The sequence below is a fragment of the Schistocerca serialis genome, chromosome 3 (genome assembly GCF_023864345.2).
Source record: "Schistocerca serialis cubense isolate TAMUIC-IGC-003099 chromosome 3, iqSchSeri2.2, whole genome shotgun sequence".
Classification (NCBI taxonomy): Eukaryota; Metazoa; Arthropoda; class Insecta; order Orthoptera; family Acrididae; genus Schistocerca; species Schistocerca serialis.
Genome location: NC_064640.1, coordinates 301,584,873 through 301,596,953, shown reverse-complemented (window position 1 = coordinate 301,596,953; position 12,081 = coordinate 301,584,873).

Sequence of the window (12,081 nt, the reverse complement as noted above, 5' to 3'; positions counted from 1 at the left end):
CTTCAATCATCACATTACATGACTCTCCTACCAGGCAGTGGTAATAAATTGCGTTTGCGTGGAGTAAAGCTCGATAACTCAAAAGTAATGCCTATCGACTGACCCAGGCATAATGCGAACTGCGAGAAGAATTCTACAGTACACGGACCATGAAACCCTCGTGGAAACTTTGCCGATGTGATCCAACAAATTAATCAGTGGCCGGAGTGAGCGCAATATCACCGAATACAGCATGGCGGAGCGGTGTCGTTGTGTGAACGTTGGCTGAACTTCTGGTGCTGCAAGGCTGCGCTCGTCTATTCACTCCTAGCTATCTTACTCAGTAAATAGCTGAACCAAAACTTTCTATTTCCAAGCTCAATCGTTCCATTTGCTAAGTCCTAAACTGCAGAGATGCTCACTCTTTCTCAGGCAAGCTGAGTAAAGAACGCCACGTCCGCACTCTAGGCAAGCTGGAAACAGAAGACCGCTACGGAGACCTCTCACAGTCCGCTCTTTGCCTCGGTTTCCCCTCCAGCAAAATCACTTACGCCAATTGCAGCACAAGTCGCGTTAATTATGTGTCGCTTCCCAGTGCCGACCAATGCCTGCTCTGGGAAGTGAACAAATTCCCACAAAATTTCCCTTCTTCTCAACTTCTGCTATATAGCTCCTCCCAGGCCACCCACCAAGGTTAGCGTCTGCACAAACACCGAGTTTTCCGGAATTATGACTCCCAGGAGAGTACTCCAAATTCCTTGGTCCTACGTTCCCATCGGAGGCCAGCGTATTTCATGCTGTCGCTCTTCACTTGATTTACTTCAGGCTCTGTGGACCGTGAATTCACCGTGAAGTTGCTATAGTCACGAACACGCATATTTTGACCTCTGTTGACCACTCCACAGTAGATTTGCGCGGCTTTCTCGCATATTTCACAGAAAACAGGAAGACGGACATTTATCAACAGGCATAAAGTTCTCTGCCTGTTTCCCGGTACATCAGCATGGTGTCGGGGTCAACCACCCATGCTGTCACTCATCTTTAGGCGGCTGGAGGCTGTGCCGTGTTACCGCTTTCTCAGAGCTTGAGCCGCCCTAAGCTGCCTATTGTCGCTTCCCTTCGCTGTTCCCCATCCGGCCATGGTCAATTCTAAATACTTCCCTGGGGTAAACTAGCGTCCAGTAAATTGACTCGTTTCCACAAAGTTTTCATGTCATGTGAATTACTTTAAAACCATCACCCGACATTAATTATTCCACTACGTCCATACTACACCCTCTACAAGATGCATTGTGCCTTGTCGGTCATTTTGTTCAACCCTACTGTTCGCTCAACGTGATTTAGGTGATCTTTAATGACTTCATGTAAGGGGCATAGTTCTTGCCATCTTACGTAGCCCCTCTCTTCAAATCAATTTTGTAGTACAGGTGATGACTCTTATGGTGTTACCACCTGTGGTACATAATTAATATCTCCATAATTGGTATTTTTAATCCATTCGCGTGAATAATCAAACGTCCACGTTCCAGATAAGCGAACACAATTGCAATCACAATCATCATCATACAGATAGAATAATTAACATATTTAAAATAACAATATATTTTTATTGATTTATTTTATTTATTTTATATTGGCGACCGTGACAGGACTTGTTATTTTGTCATTTGTTACATTGTTCTCTTTGTTTCATGTAAAAAATCAACTTTCTGGACCTGGACGTCAATGTATGAGAGATAACAAAATCTGAAGATATTTTCCAATTCTGAAATTTTGCGGGAAGACGCAATGAAACTTCCAGCAAAATAAGGTAAGACGCAGCATCTTTGCATTGGTAGGCTTGACCAGACGTATAATTCAGTGTATTAGCTTTTCAGTAAATGCTGTAGTGTTTCTTTTCTGCATAACAGTTTCAGTGATAAATTTCATTCTCAGTACTTTTCCCTAAACAATAACGTATGCAACAATACCAATACACGAGTGTACAATATGGCCGACTTCTGTACGATATCATGTAACATGGCCAGCAGCCATTACCAATAATCTCAAATTCAGTTTATATTTTTAAATTAACAGACAGTCATTGTTGCTACGAGCGATTCATGCTCAACTACATTTTATTTTAAAATCAGTGTCAAAAATTTTCTTGAAACATATATCACGTGTGGCATGGTAATAACTAGAAAACAATACGCGAAAATGGAACAGCAAGGACGTACTATTCAGACGCAATCCGACTCGGACGTGAGACAAGTGTTAGAAAATGACTTTACGACAGCAACCGGTAGTGACGATTCATCAAACATTGACGCAAGTGTTGACGAAAATTTTGACGATAGGCCGTCCACTACAAAAATTTCAAAATCTCAATCAGAGCCCATGTTAATGCATGACGTCACGTCTAATGACGCGGCGGGGGCAGAGACCTTGCAAACGGTAAACATTGCCGACATGTTACAAATGCTAATGAAACAAAACGCCGAAAACATGGCAACCTTAAAGGCACAATTAGAGACACAAAATGAACAGTTAAAAACACAAAATGACGAAATCAAATCTGATCTCATAGCAATCAAGATAGGTAATGACACTTTATGTAAGCGTGTGGAACTTATAGACGCCACACTGACCAAACAGATGACCGAACTCAGTACTAAATTTTCCCAGCTCAATACGAGACTAGAAAAGACTATAACTGACGTAGCACTTTTACAGACACAAGTAAAAAACCTTAATGTCACGTGTGAAGTTCTTACTGAACAAATTCAAACATATCCTTCAGTACATGACAATCTTGAAAAACGAATTACTGACGTACAGAATAAATTTGACAATGTTGAACAACACCTGACTGACATCTTACAATCAGATGCCACAGCTCATTTTCAAAATATTAATAAAGAATTTCATGATTGGGTTGAGAACAAAGACAAACATTTTGATAGATGCTTACGTGAAAATTTACCAACAATTGTGCACGACTCCGTAGCGCAATACATTACTAATAACAAACAGCTGATCAGTGACGCAGCACAATCCGTCACTGCACCCATGAGACAATTCACCGATCAACTACAGTCTGAATGTAACGAAAATATCAGTCAAAATGTACAGTTCAGAAACCAATATACATTCGAGTATGATACACACATTCCGCACACGACAAATACACAAGAACAAAACACACCACGACTACAACACATACCACGATGTGGAAACACAAACACAAGCTATTATCATGGTAAACCACAGCAACATTATCGTAATTACTCGCCAGCTGAACATACCAGTAATTACAGTGGAATAAATCCATATCACAATGCGAAGGAAGATGAAAGCTTAATGAAACACAGGCAATTTCAGATTTTTATCCCAGAAAAACGAACCATTCATCCGGTGATTTTTCTTAAATCTTTTAGTAACGCATTTCCACGCACTTGGAGTGACCGGAAAAAGATTTCATATATTGTCGGTTACATCCAAGGCGATGCAGCTGTCTGGGCATACAGTCAAGCTGACGTATGTACCACGTACAGTGAGTTTGAGCGTGCTTTTCTGAACAAATTCTGGTCGCAATCCGTCCAGGAGCGACTCAGAAGACAAATTTTAGAACCTGAAACTTTTAACAGTAAAAATGGTAACTTACGCAGATATTTTGAAAAATACTTGAACATGGGACATTTTTTAGACGAACCAGTCGCAACGCGTGATATACTCCGAGCGTTGAAGGCCAAATTGCCTTTCAACATTAAGGAAAAACTTCTACATATCCCGGATGACGATTCAGATTATTTTTTAACAGCTTTAGATTCGGTTGACATGTTACTTGAAGATCAGCGCTTCGCGCGGCAAAACAGCAGCCACAATGTTTACACTAGTGGTATGCAAAACATGCAGGCTTGCCAACACAATTCTGGCGCGCCCACAGTTGGATACGCGGTACAACAAAAACAGCAAACTCACATGCCGTCTCAGTACGGAAATCAAAATCAACACGCGTATTCCAATACAAACAATAGTTACAACAGTAATAACATTTCATGCGGCAATCCATACAAAAGGCACCGCGGTAATAACTACAACGGTAACAACGGATACAAAGGTAATAACAAAAACACAAACAGAAATAGAAATAATAGTAACTACGAGCCAAGACAGCATCAAGGTTGGACTCGTAACGATCAGTACTTTCATTCAAACTCTGCTTTACCACAGCAGCCACCAGGTCAAAATTGGAGCATACCTTACGACCGACAGGTAAGTTATAATGCGCAACAGCAACAACAACCGCAAAAGTTTGGAGATCATAATAGGCAATATCCGAATGTGAATATAATAGAAATGACACCTGATGCACAACCTCAATCTGTGTCAGTACCTAGTACAAATGATAATCCAACAAACTAGAAACAGTCACTACTTTGCCCCAGGTCGTGGCTGAAGAATTCTTGGGGGGCGACTTCAATGTTAATCAGTTATTTGACACCACACTTGAACAACAGAATAATGATATGCCGAGTAATTCTAAACAAAAACTACCTGTTTTATTTATAAGATACAACCACAATAACAATATATCAGATGAACTTTTACAAGACAGTACACAATGTCGTTTAAACACAAATGAAATTGTTTTAGCATCTACTACTGGTGTAGTAGGTGGGATTCCAACTACTATTATCCTAGATACAGGTGCAGCTGTAAGCGTTTTGTCTTTTAATTTCTATAAAAAGATGTGTGAATTGGAACCTGTGCCTGAGTTTCCTGCCCAAAACTGTAAAATAACTACTGCACTAGGTAATAAGTCATGTAGGGTTACGAAGCAAGTTTTTGTAAACGTTAAAATAGGTAATGGAACCGTACAATGGCCATTCCTGGTTGTACAAAACCTTGTGACAAATTGCATATTAGGAATAGATATTATGAGCGAGAAGGACTGCATTATAGACTTCTCCAAAGGTAAATGTATTTTAAATGATAAAGGCAGTGTAATTATTATTGATTTGGACAGGAGAACTCTAAAGCATGACAAACACTGTACAGGGTACAAGGTTCAGTTAGTACTTGACAATGACATTCAAGACATGCAAACACACTCATCTGACACAGAGCTAATGGACTTGAAAACATTGCTTGATCATAAGATAAGTGAAGCTACAGCTCTCAGTGTACATGAACGTATAAAACTACAGGAAGTGTTATCCAAATATTTACAAGTTTTTACCAAACGATTAGGTGTTATCAACACGTATGTGTACAAGATTGAGGTTAAGCCTCACAAGATCTTCTACCATAAGACATATAACGTACCGTCATCTCAACGACCTGCTGTGTGGCAAGAATTAAAACAAATGTTAGACTGGAAGGTCATTGAACCATCCACCTCACCTTATTGTAGTCCTCTACTTGTTGTCAAAAAATCAAATGGAAGCATTAGGTTAGTGTTAGACGCACGAGCTATTAATGAAATAATTTTACCGGTTCACACAAAACCTGAAAATTTAGAAGAGCAATTACAGAAATTTCTAGATGCAAAATATTTTTCCACAATAGATCTCGCTAATTCGTTTTGGCAGGTGGGTATCACTCCTGATTCTCGGAAATATACTGCATTTATGTTCGGGGGGCGAACCTATCAGTTTTGTGTTCTACCCTTCGGACTGAATGTCAGCTCTGGGGTATTCATTACAGCCCTGGATACCGTGCTTGGCGACGATTTAGTTGAGACAGTCACACACTATGTAGATGATATACTGATAGCTACACAATCTTGGAATGAACACGTTGACACACTTCAAAGAATTTTAGAAAAATTTGCACAAGCTGGAGTCACAGCCAACCTAAGAAAATCAAAATTTGGTTGCAGTGAGATAAAGTATTTAGGACATATCATTAATTCACAGGGCATACGTCCGGATCCCAGTAAATTAGATGCTATCAGAAACTTTCCTAGCCCTCGAACTAAAAAGCAGTTAAAATCATTCCTTGGGCTATGTTCATTTTTCAGACGTTTTTTGCCACAACCACTTTTGAACAGTAAACATCTGCTAGATCTACTCAGAAAGAATCAAGTTTGGATCTGGTCGGAACAGTGCCAGAATGACTTTAATACAATTAAACATGCTTTAGTGAATGCTAACATATTGAGCCATCCAGATTTCAATTTAGATTTTTGTATGACTTGTGACGCTTCACGTACTGGCTTGGGCTGTTGCTTATTTCAAGTTGTAAAGAATAAAGAGGAGGAACAGATAAGAATTATTGGGTTTGCGAGTCGCACACTAACTGAATGTGAGCGTACATACTCCACTACTGAGTTAGAAACACTTTCCATAGTATGGGCATTCAAGAAATTCAATTATTATTTATTTGGAAAACATACAGTAATTTACACCGATCACCAGGCCCTGACATTTTTGTTAACTTGTAAACTTGTACATCCTAGACTATCACGATGGGCAGTTACACTTCAGAACTACTCTTTTGAAATTAAGTACATAAGAGGTAAGGACAACACCATTGCAGACACTTTGTCTAGACTTCCACAAGGTATGAATGATACCAACAGTGACTTAGAAAATATAAATGACTACAGGATTCTCTTAATGCAAGACAAGCAGTATCACCAATATTATATTGATATGTGCAGAAACATGGCTGAATTACAAAAATCTGATCCTCACTGGTATAAGATAATAACATTACTGGTAGAAAAACACAATCATCCTTTGACTAAGTATTACAAGTTACACAATGATGTGTTATTTTACCGCCGACATCCAAATGCTACTAACTGGTGTGTATGCATTCCCAAAGAGTCTGAACGTAATCTAATTTGGCACACACACTTAGTTTGGGGTCATTATGGGACGAAAAAGTGTTTGGCAAAGCTCAGCACATACTGTTATTTTAGCAATATGAGAAGAAAAATTTACAGGGAACTAAAAACATGTGTCATATGTCAAAAATCAAAACCTCAGAATTTATCCACAAAAACAGATTTACATTCTATTTTACCCAGTAAACCCCTGGAAATTCTGTGTACTGACATCAGTGGACCGCATCCAGCAAGCTCTGGAGGCGTCAAATATATCTTAGCTTTTTACGATATATTTTCTAAACATGTAAAACTTTATGCTTTAAAATCCGCCACTGCAAATGCTATAATACGAAGATTCTCAAGTGATTACCTGACGCACGTGGGAAAACCTAAAGCAATTCTATCAGATAATGCAGCATACTACTCTGGGTACAAATGGAGAAATTTCTTGAAGGACAATAACATTAAAAGTATATTTATTTCGAGGTTTAGTCCACAATGTAACGCGACTGAGAGACTTTTCCGAGAATTAAACCGTTTCATGAGGACCTATATTTCATCAAAACATACTAATTGGGTGTCCTACCTAAGTCTTTTCGAAGACGTACACAATAACTTAAATATTTACGATACAAATTACACACCTAACGAGATCATGTTCAATTGCAAACAGAACGATCAGTGGATAGAACCATTACCTAAGTTGTCAGACAAGGAAATCACACCTGAACAGAAAATAAAAGAAGTATTGACTACATTGACACATCACGCACAAATACGAAACAAACATCACAGAAACATAATAAAAAGAAAACAAAAATTCGAGGTAGGAATGCTTGTACTACTTCATACTCATCATAAATCTGTAGCACTCAAACGACGCAACGCTAAGTGGCGTCTGCTATATGAAGGACCTTATATAATTGTTAACATACCGCATCCTGGTGCGTATCTGTTACAACATCCTAGAACTAACAAAATTATTGGGCTATACGCACACCGAGATCTTAGAGCATTTCATGCTGAATAATGTCAAGGTCATACCCATCAAAATATTGCTAAGCAACTCGAAAAACTCTGTTGTTACAACACAGATAATAAGTAGTATAGAAATTTTCATTTCAGCGGTTCCAGTGACGCAGTTGAAGACAGAAGAACTCTTCTTTCAGGGCGCGCCTCCACCTGAAAGACGGAATATTAAAGTAAAATTTATGATTACGTAGCAGTGGATGACATATTAATTTTTCACGGAACATTTGTTACTGAAGGTACCACTGACTTGGTGTGACACCTGACGAACTGACAGACGTCATCTGTGAAGCGATCTTTTACTTTGAGAAATAGATTAGACACACATCTCTCAACACGAAAAGCATCTATCAGTAGTCAAGGCCACACAGACACTCTACACACACGCACAAAACGCGAGGAATCGAACATTTTCTCTCTCTTACTATTTTGAATATTTATTGAGTAGTGAAAACGCCTGGTCTTGCCTACTGATGTAATGAATGTTGTGTCTAACCTATCTTAATTTCAGATGACATCACAAAAAACATCGATAATATCCCAGCAAAACCGCTAAAGAGGATGTAAATATCTGCAATTCATGAAATCAAATGTGACACAATGTAATAACCTATAGCGATGTAATGATGATGTAAACATGTTTATGTGCAACTATATTATGTTTATGCTAAGAAAATATGTGACGTGTGTATGTATAATTACTTATTTTTTTAACTGATGTATAGTGCAACTGTTACTATGTAAAAATTTGAACAAAACGAGTGCCAAAAAGACATTGCATAGTGAACCACTGTTCACGGACATTAACGAACATTACTAACTCTGCAACTACGCGGAAACCTATGTGAAAGAAACTGTTAATGCCATTCATTATGCAGCGTATCTATGTAAACGCGATGAACGATTTCCTTGATTAATAACTACGAACATTAGGGTGAGCTATATTCAGCAAAAAACTGAAAATGTGAAGTGCATAATTCGTGCATCGTCTAGTGACATTACTACAGTACCCAACTTCAAGATGTTAACTGGATTAAATGGACACAAAGTGCCTATCCAGAAAACAACACGTCGGGTGGAAGAATTTTGGTTGGAACTTCAGGGAATGAAATGTTCTCGAAATGTGACGGACACTCTTACCTGGACTGTCCAAGGATCGACGCCAGCTATGTGCCGTCCGAGGTTCTGCAGCCAAGCTTCCACGGAATGTAAAAAACGAACTGCACGTGGACCAATTACTCGACGGGTCACATCTGATCTGTAATAAGCAATGCTTTTAGTCACAACGAACTGCATCACTACGACTATAATGGAAATGAGAAATGGACACGCTTATGTGTTAATCACGTTGTTATACAACGATGTTACTGTGATCAAAAAACTTTACCACGACGATACTAACCTGTAAAAAATTATTGTGCAGCAGATGAATATGAACTGTAATAACGACACGATGTGTATAGGTCAACGCACCTGAAAAATACGGACATTTTTCTTTGAAGTATTTCAAAACAATACTATGTAACTAAGAACATTCAACAATCTAAGTTGTATTGTGTTATAACAAATATTGTAAATTTAAAACTAAGTTACCTGTCATAGAATGTAGTCTTCATATGTAATCTTGGTTGAATATTTTCTTTGTGCAACGACTGAAAAACGCGCGCACACGAACAATATGATCTGCAATACTGTGCCGCGTGAATCTAACTGTACGATATAACGGCAGTGCCGCAGTTACACAGACGCATCTGCGCATGCGCGCACTCTATCTGCCAACATTAGAACTTTTACCGCGCGCCCGCGTCATTCAAATTTTGTATATAATGTGTAATGTAAGTCATGTAAATAGTTGTAGATAACTTAGATTTTCTTGTGCCTTTAGGTGAATTGCTCGCCTGCAGGTGTGTCCTTTCGCCTCGCAATTCAGGGGGCAATATAAAGGCACATTTGCATGCCGAGCGTGAGTTTCCTCGGAAACGCGAAATATTAATTAAATAAATAATCAGTGACAAATAAATAAAGCCTATGGCACACAACTGCAGCGCTGTGTCGCTGATAAAACAAAAGCACAATTACGTTACTCTTATGTCTGATTAAGAAAGGGAGAGCTCTGGTAGAAGTGGTGCGAGAAGCACGTATTTTTATTTTATTGTCTGGCACACCGCCATATTTCATGTTATAGAAGAATACTGCGAGTTGCAACCACACTAGGCACTCGATTCTGTAAAGAATTATATTTATAAAAGTAAGTAGGATTATGAACTGTAGGCTTATTCATTGAATATATCTGATTTAACTAACTGTGTAACTTTTTTATGTTTAGAAGACAATCACCTCTGTACGACGTATTGGCATGGCTGGCAAATTATTGTACTATTGAGATTTAGATTATGAGTCCGCACCTACCGCAGCAGTCTTTGGAAACGATTTAATTACGAAGTCCGATTATTCAGTTTTATTTCACGGTCAACTACGAGTAACATTGCCTTTACGAAAAAGCCATTGTCAAGCGTCTGATAACGAATAATCAAACGTCCACGTTCCAGATAAGCGAACACAATTGCAATCACAATCATCATCATACAGATAGAATAATTAACATATTTAAAATAACAATATATTTTTATTGATTTATTTTATTTATTTTATACACCCATGCTGTCACTCATCTTTAGGCGGCTGGAGGCTGTGCCGTGTTACCGCTTTCTCAGAGCTTGAGCCACCCTAAGCTGCCTATTGTCGCTTCCCTTCGCTGTTCCCCATCCGGCCATGGTCAATTCTAAATACTTCCCTGGGGTAAACTAGCGTCCAGTAAATTGACTCGTTTCCACAAAGTTTTCATGTCATGTGAATTACTTTAAAACCATCACCCGACATTAATTATTCCACTACGTCCATACTACACCCTCTACAAGATGCATTGTGCCTTGTCGCTCATTTTGTTCAACCCTACTGTTCGCTCAACGTGATTTAGGTGATCTTTAATGACTTCATGTAAGGGGCATAGTTCTTGCCATCTTACGTAGCCCCTCTCTTCAAATCAATTTTGTAGTACAGGTGATGACTCTTATGGTGTTACCACCTGTGGTACATAATTAATATCTCCATAATTGGTATTTTTAATCCATTCGCGTGAGTAGTTACGCCCGATTGATTACCACTGCCTCCTCTCTGATGCAAACTCCCACTCATTCCTAGGGTACCTACCTTCAGTGACTGGATTTACTGTTAAAGACGTGGTCATTATTTAGTTTCATTTTACTTTAATCTCTGCCGATTCCTGAGATAATTATTGGTCAGAGTACTCAAAAGAAAACTACAATTATATTACAAAGACACACGTCGCAAAGGGCAAATACACATGTTTAAGCACCTCTGTGCTTGTCATTTGAATGGCAAGACCTGCAATTATAACTTAAGGTCCATTAACTCTCGGTTATTCATCCCTACTCGACTTAAGGGGCTCCGGAACGCCCTATACTTGCAATGTTAAAATAACGCTTATAAATTACATCTTTCCTCACAAAGTATTTGAGGTAGGAAGTTGAACTTTTTACAGATTATTTATTGGAATATGGGCTACAACTTAACACAGGGATTTTACAAAATTTTAGTTCAGTTATTAAAGATGATTTTTTTCAATTGTAATGAAAATTCACAACATTTTTTTGCAATTTTTTATTTATATATTCAAAAATATACAGGTTTTTGGAAAAAGGCTGTGTTAAATTATGCAGAATGTACTGTGTAACATTTACTGAAAGTTTGAAACAAATATGTTTGGAAGATCCTTAGAAAACATGTAATTAGTATGAGAAAATACAAGTTTTGGGAATCGAGCGACAAAGATTGGATTTACTTTTTAGTGCATTCCAGGTCCATAGGATGGATTATCTTAATCCTCTGCAAACTCCTCCTCCAGCTTCCTCTTGTTCCTCCTTCTGTTTACTCTTGCTTGTATTTCTAGACTCTTTACAGCCCTGTCTGCAGCCCGAAGGCGTTCCTTGTCTACAGCAAGCATCGCTCGTTGTTGTGTTCGTAGGTTTTGCTACCATTTTTTCAGTTGCAGTTACTGCAACATTGTTCCAAAAGGTGGTCATGTATGAACACTTATCACATTTCAGTTGTATTTCACTAGCAAGTCCTACGTGCTTTATTATGGAGAGTTCCAGACCAACTTCACTACAATGAATACATCTTACACAGTTTGAAAAAATTCCTTTGAGAACCGACATATCAAATATTTCATT